General features: G+C 42.7%; 1 protein-coding gene across 1 annotated transcript in view; it reads right to left on the reverse strand.

Annotated features, from left to right (window-relative positions):
- The window catches only part of LOC127578572 (sodium-coupled neutral amino acid symporter 1-like), a 62,514-nt gene extending 55,418 nt beyond the window's left edge, over positions 1-7,096 (reverse strand). Inside the window, exon 1 of the mRNA XM_052030721.1 lies at positions 6,814-7,096. The gene's annotated coding sequence lies outside the window, so the exon portion shown is untranslated. The remainder of the gene's footprint in view (positions 1-6,813) is intronic.
- Between the last annotated feature and the right edge of the window lie 4,837 nt (positions 7,097-11,933).

The raw sequence follows: 11,933 nt of genomic DNA on the forward strand, positions 1-11,933 counted from the left end.
AACTAACGAAAACTAAAACTAAATGTTGTTTCCAGAGCCTTTACTTTAAACATTTGTATTCCTTTTCCCCGAGTTCCTCTGCTTCACTTCTTCCTTTGCTCTTAACAAGGCTGCATAAACTTCATCTAACATCAAATTTTGTTAACCTTTTAAATATATCACCCTTTTGTCATTGTCTCATTTACTAAAGAAAATAATCATTCCTTCTTTATCCTATCAAAATTCTGCATTTAAAAATATCTTCATCAAATCTTTCTTTTCTCCTTCTCTGCTCCAGTGTAGTAATCCTAGTATCTCACCTCTCTATGTTTGCATAGCCTATATATGAAGTCACAGCTCTAACTATAAATCCAAGAAAAGCAGTTCTTTGACCTTGTTTCAGTGTCTTACTTTAAAAATGTTCCATTCAATACTACCTTCTTTGTGGAAGAAATTTTTACCTAAAAGTTTACTAACTCAAGTGCAACCTGCTTACGAGTCAAGTGAGTAAAAATTGACCAGAAGCAGTTGGATTGTGTGTATTGTGCACAAAGAGAAATTTTTGCTTCACCTCTCTGTTGGTAATTCATAGGAAACAAGCGTTAGTTGTTTCCACAGCAGCACTGTTAAGATCTGTGATATCTGGGTCCACTCCTCCCCATGGAGCTCCCACTGCTTCCAAGCTGTGAACGATGGGCTCTAGACTCAGCCCTTTGAAAGATTGGAGAAAGATCACCCCATGCTTCCTAACATCCCTCGCTTGTTTTCTGGCAGGCTGGACATTGCGCAAAGGATCTCCACATGTAGCAGCTTAAGCCTTTTCTTGTAGGCTGTTCTATTGTTGTCTTCACTTGAGTTTTATGGAACAGAATTGGTGTATAACCTTACCCTTTGGGAAACTGGCACACCAGCCCCTGCATCTGGCCCCATTGTACTGGTGCCAAGTATCCCACAATGTGAACCCTGAGTTTCTCCCATGTCCCCTACAATTCATGAGGAGCCAAGATCTGAAGTTGTGGGTGGGAATGACAAATGTAGTGATAGAGCGCCTTCCTCGTGAAATAGACTGAGTCAGTCTTCATGGCAGTTTGGAGGTGGAGGTGGGGCAAAGCAGCGTGATTGGCAGCTGGAATATCCTATGAATCTCCATTGATAAAGGAGCAAATTACAGCAGCTCTAGGACACCTCCTCATATCTTCCCCTGGATAAACACCAGGCCACTATCTCCTGGACCATTACATCAGGAAATCTCCTCTCCACAGCATCCAACCTGATAGTATCCCAACCCCTCTGCTCTTTTCCATCTCTTACCCAAGATCCACAAACAGGACTGACTTGGTAGACTCATTATTACTGCCTGCTCTTGCCCCATTGAACTTACCTCTTCATACCTTGACTCTATCCTGTCTTCCTTTGTTTCGTCCCTTCCCGCCTACATCCAGGGTACCTCTCACGCCTCCCACCTGGGCTATTGCATTTCAATTCCCCGTCTCACACTGACCTGTCTGTCCTTGGCCTTCTCCATTCTCACAGTGATGTCAAATGCAAACTAGAAGAACAGCACCTCATATCCCACTTACAGCTCAATGGAATGAAATGAACAATGAGTTTTCTATTTTCAGGTGACCTACTCCCCCTGGGTCCCTTTCCCACTCCCACCAGTCCATGCAGGATCTCTGTTTGTTCACTTTTTCCATCCCTCCTCCTCCTTTTTACCCTCCCCCCACTGATCCACCTGCCCATCACCCACATACCTATCTACCTGGGCTTCTTCTCCCTTGGTTCACCTTTCCTATCCCCTCCCCCACCTGATTACATCTGCCCATCGCCCCTCCCTTTTCTTGTTCCACCCATCACCTCCCGACCTGTCTCGATCCTTCCCTCTCCCCTCCCCCACCCAGCTCCATCTGCCTATTTTTGTCTGATCTGTCTCCACGTATCACCTACCAGCCTCTGTCTCAACATCCCTCTCACTTCCATATATCGGCTATCTTGCTCTACACTTTCAGTCCTGATGCAGGGTATCAACCCGAAACTTTGACCAGCCTTTTGCCTCCAGAGATGCTGCTTGATCAGCTGAGTTCTTCCAGCAGTTTGTTTTTTTGCGCCACATTCCAGCAGCTGCAGTCTCTTGTGTCTCGTAACTATGATAATGTTGAAGGGAGGGCGAGTACAACTGATGATGGATGTCAGTGGACACAGGTAGTGGACAGGGTGGAATGAGGTGAGATGGAAGATGATCAGGCTGGTAGCTGTTGTTCAAACCGTTAGGATGAATGGTTTCCACCCATCCATAGGAATGTTGCGAGTCCGTCATGACTAGCCAAGGCAGTCTCTGAGACTGGAAGGGATCTCCTACAATTGGCCTATGCACTTGCTTTCTCATACATGAGGGAGAAAAGGATGCCAGTGAGTGTGTCACTATGTGTACAACAGGTGACTGCACTGGTGGATTCTTCCGGCAGATTGTTTGTTGCTCCAGATTCCAGCATCTGCAGTCTCTTGTGTCTCCATTGTGCAGAGAAAAGTGGTCTCCAAAGGAAATAGAATAGACGCAGAGTGTCCACTTCTTTCAAGGAGGAAGGGGGAAGAATTTTCATATTTAACAAATAAGCAAAAATTGGATGACTTGAAAATGTTGACGTATACAGATCATGGATCAGTTGTTGAGTGAAATGTTGGCAAACATTGAAGGCATTGTGAATAACATTAGCAAGTTTGCTGATGATACAAAGTTGGGTGGCAGTGCGACATGTATAGAGGAGGTTAGGAGAATTCAAGGTGATTTGGATAGGTTGGGTAAGTGGGCAGATACTTGGCAGATGAAGTTTAATGTAGATAAGTGTGAGGTTATCCACTTTGGGAGCAGGAACAGGTAGGCAGATTATTATCTGAATGGTGTGGAGTTAGGTAAGGGGGAAATACAAAGGGATCTAGGAGTCCTTGTTCATCAGTCACTGAAAGTGAATGAGCAAGTGCAGCAGGCAGTGATGAAGGCTAATGGAATGTTGGCCTGTATTACAAGGGGAATTGAGTACAAAAGCAAAGAGATTCTCTTGCATTTGTACAGGGCCCTGGCGAGACCACTCCTGGAGTATTGTGTACAGTTTTGGTCTCCAGGGTTAAGGAAGGATATCCTGGCTATAGAGGGCGTGCAGCGTAGGTTTACGAGGTTAATTCCGGGGATGTCGGGACTGTCTTATGCTGAGAGGTTGGAGAGACTGGGATTGTACACGCTGGAATTGAGAAGATTGAGAGGGGATCTGATTGAAACATACAGGATTATTAAGGGATTGGACAAAATAGAGACAGGAAATATGTTCCAGATGTTGGGGAAGTCCAGGACCAGGGGGCATGATTTAAGAATAAGGGCTAGGCCATTTAGGACAGAGGTGAAGAAAACTTCTTCTCCCAGAGGGTTGTGAATTTGTGGAATGCACTGCCTCAGAGGGCAGTGGAGGCCAATTCTCTGGGCACTTTCAAGAAGGAGCTAGATAGGTTTCTTATAGGTAGGGGAATCAATGGATATAGGGACAAGGCGGGACCAGGATATTGATTGTTGAGGATCAGCCATGATCTCAAAATGGTGGTGCAGACTCGAAGGGCCGAATGGTCTACTTCTGCTCCTATTGTCTATTGTCTAAACCTGTTCAAGCTAACTTGTGTTTCCCATGAAACCAAAGGTCCCTGTGATTGGGAGGTTGCTGTCAGCAGTTTGCACTGAGTCATAGATTTATGCAGCACTGAAACAGGCCCTTCAGCCCAACTCATCCATGCCAACCAAGATGTCCATCTAAACTAATCCCACTTGCCTGCTTTTGACCCACATCCCTCTAAATCTTTCCTATCCATGCACCTGTCCAAATGTTTTTTAAATGTTGTTATTGTAACTGCTTCAACCATTTCCTCTGGCAGCTCTTTATATATATGTACCACCCTCTGTGTGAAAAAGTTGCTCCTCAGGTTCCTGTTAAATCTTTCCCCTCTCATCTTAAACTTGTGCCTTCTAGTTCTTGATTCCCCAACCCTGGGAAAAAGACTGTGTGCATTTGCCCTGTCTGTGTCCCGCATGATTTGATACACCTCTATATGATCACTCCTCGGTCTCCTGTGTTCCAAGGAACATAGTCCTGGCCTGACCAACCTCTTATAACCCTTTAACCCTGCCTCTTGAGTCCTGGCAACATTCTGGTAAAGCTTTTCTGCACTTTTTCCAGCTTAATGGCATCTTTCTTATAGCAGGGTGACCAAAACTGAACACACTGGGCTCACCCCTGGATGCTGAGATCGCCAGAGTTCAGTGTGGGGGCACAGATTCCCCGTCATTTACTGTGGAGCACCCACCCACAGATTCCCCTCTAGGCTGGACACAGCGAGCAACTTACCCCTGCTCATTTTAACGCTGGATCATTTACTAACCAATGTAGATCTTATATTCGTGTGTTTGAGTGTTTCAGGATTTCTTTGTTGAACTTATTCAAGATTGGGAAGCATTCAGCCAGGAAAGGTGGCTCAGGTGCCGGTCAAAGTTGTTGTCAGCCTTGTTGTGGAAATCTCCCGCCCTGACTTTCCCCTGCCCGCGATGTACCATTGCAACACGGAAGACTGCAACACCCCCATATTAACATCAGCAATTTCCGGATTTTCACACGAGGGGGGAAATCCGGGTAATTTTGTATCCATTGCAGAGTTCAGCAAGAAACACGTGCAATTTGCCATTATGAAATCTAAAGCTACTTCGGCATCAAAGCACAACATCCCTCAGTGAGATGACAAGTTATACTTATCTACCTGCCTTCTCATAAAGAACACTGCAACACATTTCAAATGAAATCTAATTCCTCGTCAACGCAAAGCAAAATTAAACCTGACTGCTGACTACTGCATCGTAGAATGAAGCGATGTAGAAAGAGGTCACTTAACCCATCTCTTTCATGTTGCATTTCTTCACAGTGCTGAGAATTCTTTCCTTTCAGTCATTTATCCTATTCACTTTGGGAAATCACTAGGCTAGCTAGAATGTAGCAAACAGGATGGAATAAAGGCGGATGTGGTGTATTTAAATTCCTAGGTGGTGTTTGATAAACTACCATCATCGAAGGTTACTTAATAAGGTGAGAATGGGGATAGTATATTGGAATGGGCAAAACATTGACTAACTAATGGAAAACGGAGAATTGGGATTAATGGTTTATTTTCAGATTGGCAATCAGTAACTACTGAGGTGCCACAGGAATCAATGTTGAGGCCTCAATTATTTACAATCTACATGAGCGACTTGAATGAAGGAGCTGTGTGTATACTTAGCCAAATTTGCCAATGATATAAAGATGGGTGATTTTGTAAGTTGTGAGAGGACACAAAAATCCTGCAAATGGATAAAGGTGGGTTAAGTCTGAGGTCAAGAAATTTGCAGATGGAATATAAAATGGGAAATTTTGGAACAAAAAAGAATGAGAAGGAAATTACTAGTGAAATACAGTGAGACGACAAATGTTGTGGTACCAAGGGATCCGGAGGTCCTTGTATATGAGACACAAAACTAGAGCATGCAGATACAGCAAGTATTTAGGATGGCTAATGAAATGGTAACCCGTTATTGCAAGGGGTACAGAGTATAAAATTAGGGAAGTTTTGATGCAACCTCACAGTGTGTTGGTTGAACTAGAATTAGAGAACTGTGCACAATGTTGTTCTCTATATTTAAGGAAGAATATACTTGCAGTGGAGGCACTGCAGAGAAGGTTCACTTGGTTGGCTCCTGAGATGAAGGGGTTGATTTATGAAGAGAGGTTGAGCCAATAGTGGAATTTAAAAGAATGTTGGTAATCGTATTGAAACAAAAAAGATTGTGAGGAGGACTAACAAAGTGAATGTAAAGAGGAAATTTCCCCCAAAGGGGGTATCTAGAACCAAGGGGTGTTGTTTCAGAATAAAGGACTGCCAATGTAACATGGATACGAGGAGGAATTAACTCTCTCAGTAGGTCATGACACTGATATTCTCTACCTCACAGCAACGTGGAATTGGAATCAATGAATATATTCAAGGTAGAGACTGACAGTTGAAATACAAGGGAGCAAAGGAGAATGGGGAGAGAGTGGGGAAAATGGTGCTGAGGCCAACTCTGGATCAGCCATGATCTTAGTGAATTGGGGGGAATCAGTCTGGTTCACATCTGCTCCTGCTTCTTATGTTCTCCAGATTTTTATCCCTGGTAACACTGCAGTGAATCCCTTCATAATAGGGAGCAGTGAGACCCAGACGTTTGTAAACGTTAAATGGCGATCTGCTTACAAAAAAAAAAGTCCTCAAGAGAATTTAAAAAATAATCTATGAGTAACTGGAATTACCGAGCAAAGCCTGTCTGATGAATTGAATTTCCCCCATTCTCGGGTACCCACGGAATATTCCGCTATACACTTGGCTGTGATGCCCAATGTTAAAACAGCCGAGTCTCCCTCAAACAATCCACTTAAAACATGCTTTAGCGTGTCAAAAGATGCCACAACCTCCGGAAAGACGTAGTTTCTTGGTATTCAGACAAAAAAAAGCCCGCCTCTTACAACAGATATATTCTTAATATATTGGTTTTGATTTATTGCACGTTAACCAAATGTATTCCTAGAAATACACATCAAAACAACATGTGGCAAAAAACCAGCGTCTATTTTCTAAAATGCTACAATTTTCTCCCCGAGTTGCAGACTTCCATTGAAAAGCAATAATTTAATTCACAATCTATCATTGCAACCAGACACTCCTTAGATTTTATACACAGTACAATCAAACACTCAGACTTCAAGATAGCATGTAAAAAGCTAAGACATTTACCTTTGAAGGGTAAAGAAACCCCGACTCCACACCCCCAGAACACGTTTTGATGGGTGCGAACACGTTGTAAAATGGTTGTGTGGTTCTGTCTGAACCAACTGCACTGAGTGAAGGGAATGAAACTCCAATCAGATGTTGGCGGGACGGTTACTTTCGGATGTGCCGTTAGGTTGTGTAGATGAATAAAAGTCTTCAGTCGTTGTTCAAGTTTCTCTATGCAACTAACTCAATGGAACTCGCGATAGCAGAACCACACACAGTCACCCAATGCAAAGCTCTCGTCACGTCGGTCGGCATCCCCCAGCACACAAGGGAAAATTTTGTGAAGAGACTGAAGTTGGAAGTTACTTTGAAGATGAAAGCAAACTGGAAAATGAGGGGGAGTGGATCTGATTTTAGCCAATAGGATAAAGGCAGTTGAGAGAAATAATTTTAGGTTGAAAAACGAACTACTTATAGTTGGGGTGGAAGTAAGAAGCAACGGGGCGAGGTCATAGTGATGGCAGTTTGAGGTAGACTTCCAGCCTTTAAATAAATCGAGAAATTAGAGATGCATGTAACAAGCGTGATGCAATGATCATGGAGCACTTTAATCAACACATAGACTGAGCAAACTATATTGTGGAGGATGAATCCATGGAATGTATCAGAGTTGGAAACATGGAGAATAGGAACAGGAATGAGCTATTCAGCCCTGAGAGCCTGTTTTACCATTCAATACGATCGTGGCTGGTCTTCTATTTCGTTAGCATATTCCTGCAAATACTGAAAGGCCTGGAAAGAGTGGACATGGAGAGGATGCTGCCATTACCAGGAAAGACGAGGGTCCAAGGGCAGAGTCTCAGAATAAAGGGAAATCTCTTTAAAACTGAGATGAGGAGGAGCTTTTTCAGGCATTGGGTGTTGGATCTGTGAAATTCTTTGCCCCAAAGGGCTGTGGAGGCCAAGTCATTGTGTGTATTTAAGGAAGAGATTGATAGATTCTTGATTAGTAAGGGGGTTGAGTTACGGGGAGAAGGCTGGAGAATGGGGTTAAAAATCAGCAATGAATGGCAGAGCAGACTCGATGGGCTGAATGGCCTAATTCTGCTCTTATATCTCATGATCTTATGCTCTCTCTTGCCATATTCCATAATATCTTTTGTGTCTAGAAATCTATACATCCTCCTTCTTAAATATGCTTAGCAACTTGGCCTCCACCACTTCTGCAGAAGAAAATTCCACTGGTTCACTATCCACTAAGTGAAGAAATTTCTCCTCATCTCAGCTCTAAATGGCTTACCCATATTGCGAGACTGTGACTTCTTGTAGCAGATTCTCCAGCCGGGGAAACATCCTTCTCACATCCGTCCTGTCTGCTCTGTTAGAACTTTGTGAGTTTCAATAATATCCCTTCTCTTTCTTCTGAACTCCAGTGAGTACGGACCTAGTTGACCCAATCTTTCCTCATATGACATTTCTACATCCCAGGAATCCATCTGGTGAACATTTCCTGCTGTGTTTTCTGACAAGCATTGTCTTTGGTAAAGAAAACAAAACTGCATGCAATATTCCAGGCATGGTCCTGTATGATTGTAGAAACAGGTCCTTGATTTCATATTCAAAACCTCTTGCTACATGAAGGCGAACATACTATTTGCGTTCTTAACTGCTTGCCACACCCGTTTGCTTTCAGTGACTGGCATATAAGACATCAAGAGTCCTTTGCACGTCAATACCTCCTAATCTCTCATCATTTAAATAACAATTTGCCTTTCTGATTTTCCTTTCAAAGTGGACAATTTCTCACTTAACCATAAATGAAAATCCAAAAAAAACTGCAGATATTGGAAGCTTGAAAGAAAAGCAGAAAAATGCTCAAAACACTCAGCAGGTCAGGCAGCATCTGTGGAACGAGAAACAGAAGTGCTTTGAGAAAGGGTCTTTAACCTACAGTATTAACTTTGTTTCCCTTTCCACAAATACTGCCTGAGGTGTTCCAGCACTTACTTATTTCACATTTAACCATGTTAACCTGTCTTTGCCATGTATTTGTCCACTCACTCAACCTGTCTAAATGATGTAGAAGCCTCTTTCAATCTTCATAAATCACAATCCCACCCACTGTAGTGCTGTTGGCAAACAGAAATATTATATTTGTTTCCCTCATCCAAATCACATATTTTGAATTACTTGGGGCTGAGCACCAACCACTAAAGTACTTCACCAGTCACCGGAGAAAGTCCCATTTATTCCTTCCCTCTGTTTCCTGTCTCTCAACCAATTTTTAATCCAAGCGAGTACATTACACCCAATCCCATGTACTTTAATTTTGCATGCTAAATTCTTAAGTGGAACTTTATCAAAGGCCCTCTGAAAATCCAAATGTAACACATCTACAGTTCTTCCTTATCTATTCTACCAGTTACAACTATAAAAACCTCAATAGGTTTCTCAAACATGATCTCCCTTTCGTAAATCTACATTGCCTTTTTGTAAGCCAGTTCAAACTTTCCAAATCTCTGGTTGTCATATCTCTTATAATGGACTCTATTACATTTCCCCTATTACTGATATTGGGCCAACCAGTCCACAGTTCCCTGCTTTCTCTCTCCATCCTTTTTTAAAATAGTGGGCTTACTTTTACCACCTTCTGAACTGCAGGAACTGTTCCATAACCTATAGAATTTTGGAAGCTGATAACCAATACATCCACTATTTCTATAGCTATGTCTTCTACTTCTCAGGGATGCAGATTATTAGACTCTGCAGATTTACTGGTTTTCTGTCCTACTAATTTCTCCAGGACTTCTATCTTAAAAAAATACTAATTTCTTTTAATTCCTCTTTTCAATTAGGCATCAGGTTCCAAAACACTTCTGTGAAGTGATTTGTGTCCTCTTCTGCAAAGGTGGATCTGAAGTATTTATATAACTGATTTACAAATTCTTTGTTTCCTGTAATAAATTTTCCTATTTTTGACTGTGAGAGACCAACAATTGTCGTCACTAATTTTCTTTTCCTTTTACACACTAGTAAAAGCTTTTACAATCCACTTTTATGTTCCTTGCAAGTTTACTTTGATCCTCTCACCTCTTCTCTCTTAATCAAATATTTGGACCTTTTTTGCTGAATTTTAAACTGTTCCTAATCCTCAGGCCTACTACTTTTTATCACAAATTTGTGTGCCTCTTCCTTGGTTCTAATACTATCCTTAACTTCTTTTATAAGCCAGGAAAAGTGGTCCAGCCAAGGGTGTTGTGAAGCTAAAGGTGGTGTTAAATTGCTGGAAAGGGCTTATAACCTTCCCAGAAAATGCAGTAAACCTCCCTAAATTCAGTCTGCGGGACCTCATCCCTTTTTCTATCTATGTCATTTGTGCCAGTGTGCACAATGACTTCTGGCTGCTCCCCCTCCTCCTTGAGGATGTTCTGCAACCGCTCTGAGACATCCTTGACACCGGCGCCAGGGAGGCAACACAGCATCCTATAATCCCTTTTGCGGCCACAGAATCTCCTGTCTGCCCCTTGACTATTGAGTCTCCTATCATTATAGTCCTGTCTGCCTTCAACTTTTCCTGCTAGGTGCCATAGACCTGGCTGCTGCTGCTGCTGTCTTCTGAATGGTCATTCCCCCCAAAAGTATCCAAAATGGTATACTTACTTTCGAGGGGAATGGCCACAGGGGCAAATAGGCCTAGCAGTGTCTTACTTCCGGTCTCCCTCCTTTTTTGAATGTCTCACTGAGCCACCACTTAGAGCTGGCACATTGTAGGCATGACTGAATGACCCCTTCTGAGGCCACACTCTCTGGATGCACATGTCCCCATTTCCCTGTGTTTATCCTCATCTCCATGACAGTCTTTTCTGCTGCTACAGGAGATCATTCTTAAGGATTTGCACCTTAGCGACAATGTGATGACTACAATATCTCTAGTTTATCTCGTCCCTTCCTCCTCCTCCTCGCTTTCTCCTTCCACCCTTCTTCCTCATTATCCTGATGGAAAGGGCTGCACTCTAATGATATTGTGGTTCTGCAGCATGAGGCATTGTATCGTGAATCTTGACAGGAACTCTGCAGGTGACAGAATTGTTTTGGTACACCAGTGGTCTGCTCTATCTCATTTCACATGGCAACATGGCTTTCATTGCTTGGAAGCATGTGCCAGGGTGTAATTACTTGTGTAGGAGGTTATTGATCATGTCTTGAGTGGATTGCCCTTGTCATCCAGTAGCCACGCTTGATTTGTCTTGTCAACCCCAATGTGGTTGTCAAAATGGATTGCTATATCATGTTGGTTACCAGCATACTGGGCATTGACCTAACACTGCACACCACCTAGCTCAGGTAGACAATTCGGTCAGCATGGATGAGTTGGGCCAAAGGGCCTGTTTACATGCTTTATAACTCAATGACTTTGTGTGTAGAAATCTCTTCGGACTGCTAATGGGGTACAATGTTGGCATGAGTTACTCACAAAGTGGTGTGCTTGCACTTGGTGTCATCCTGTGGCCTTTGGAAAGAAGTGGGCTAGTTTCCTGTTCCTTAGTAAGGGAGAACAGCAAGGGAGCTGATTTGATTATGGAGACCCAGTGACCAGTGATTAACGATGGATAGCAAACTTTGAGATACGACAAGTACAGCTCCCCACAGTCATAAGTTGATTGCCATTGTCACTTTGATAACATTGCCGTGCTTGAAGATTGCATCAAAAGCTGTCACACCTCACAAATTTCTTAAGTGAGTTCAGTCTCACAGGTTCTTTGACGAAATTTAGGCAGCGGAATTGCTCTCTGAATATGTTGGGTGGATTTAACCATCCGCCTAACATTCATCCACCCCTCTCTTCCAACCATACGTCCAGCTCTGCATGCCCACTGTTCCTTCTCCCAGATATGAGGCATTCTAAGTAGAATGCCTACTGACATCTGTGACTGGGAACATTCATTAATGCAGATGGTCTGAGGTGATACAAAATCCCTTCAGTAGGTACCGCATCACTCCATATAGATTTTGCAATTTGAAACAACTGTGGAAAATATAACAGCAGCAACCAGAATGAATCTGTTAGCAACTGACTTGTAAGCAGTTCATATTCTCTTTAAAGAGAAATTGTGTTTTTATATATATATTCACAAGAT

The sequence above is a fragment of the Pristis pectinata genome, chromosome 15 (assembly GCF_009764475.1).
Source record: "Pristis pectinata isolate sPriPec2 chromosome 15, sPriPec2.1.pri, whole genome shotgun sequence".
In the NCBI taxonomy this organism is placed as follows: domain Eukaryota; kingdom Metazoa; phylum Chordata; class Chondrichthyes; order Rhinopristiformes; family Pristidae; genus Pristis; species Pristis pectinata.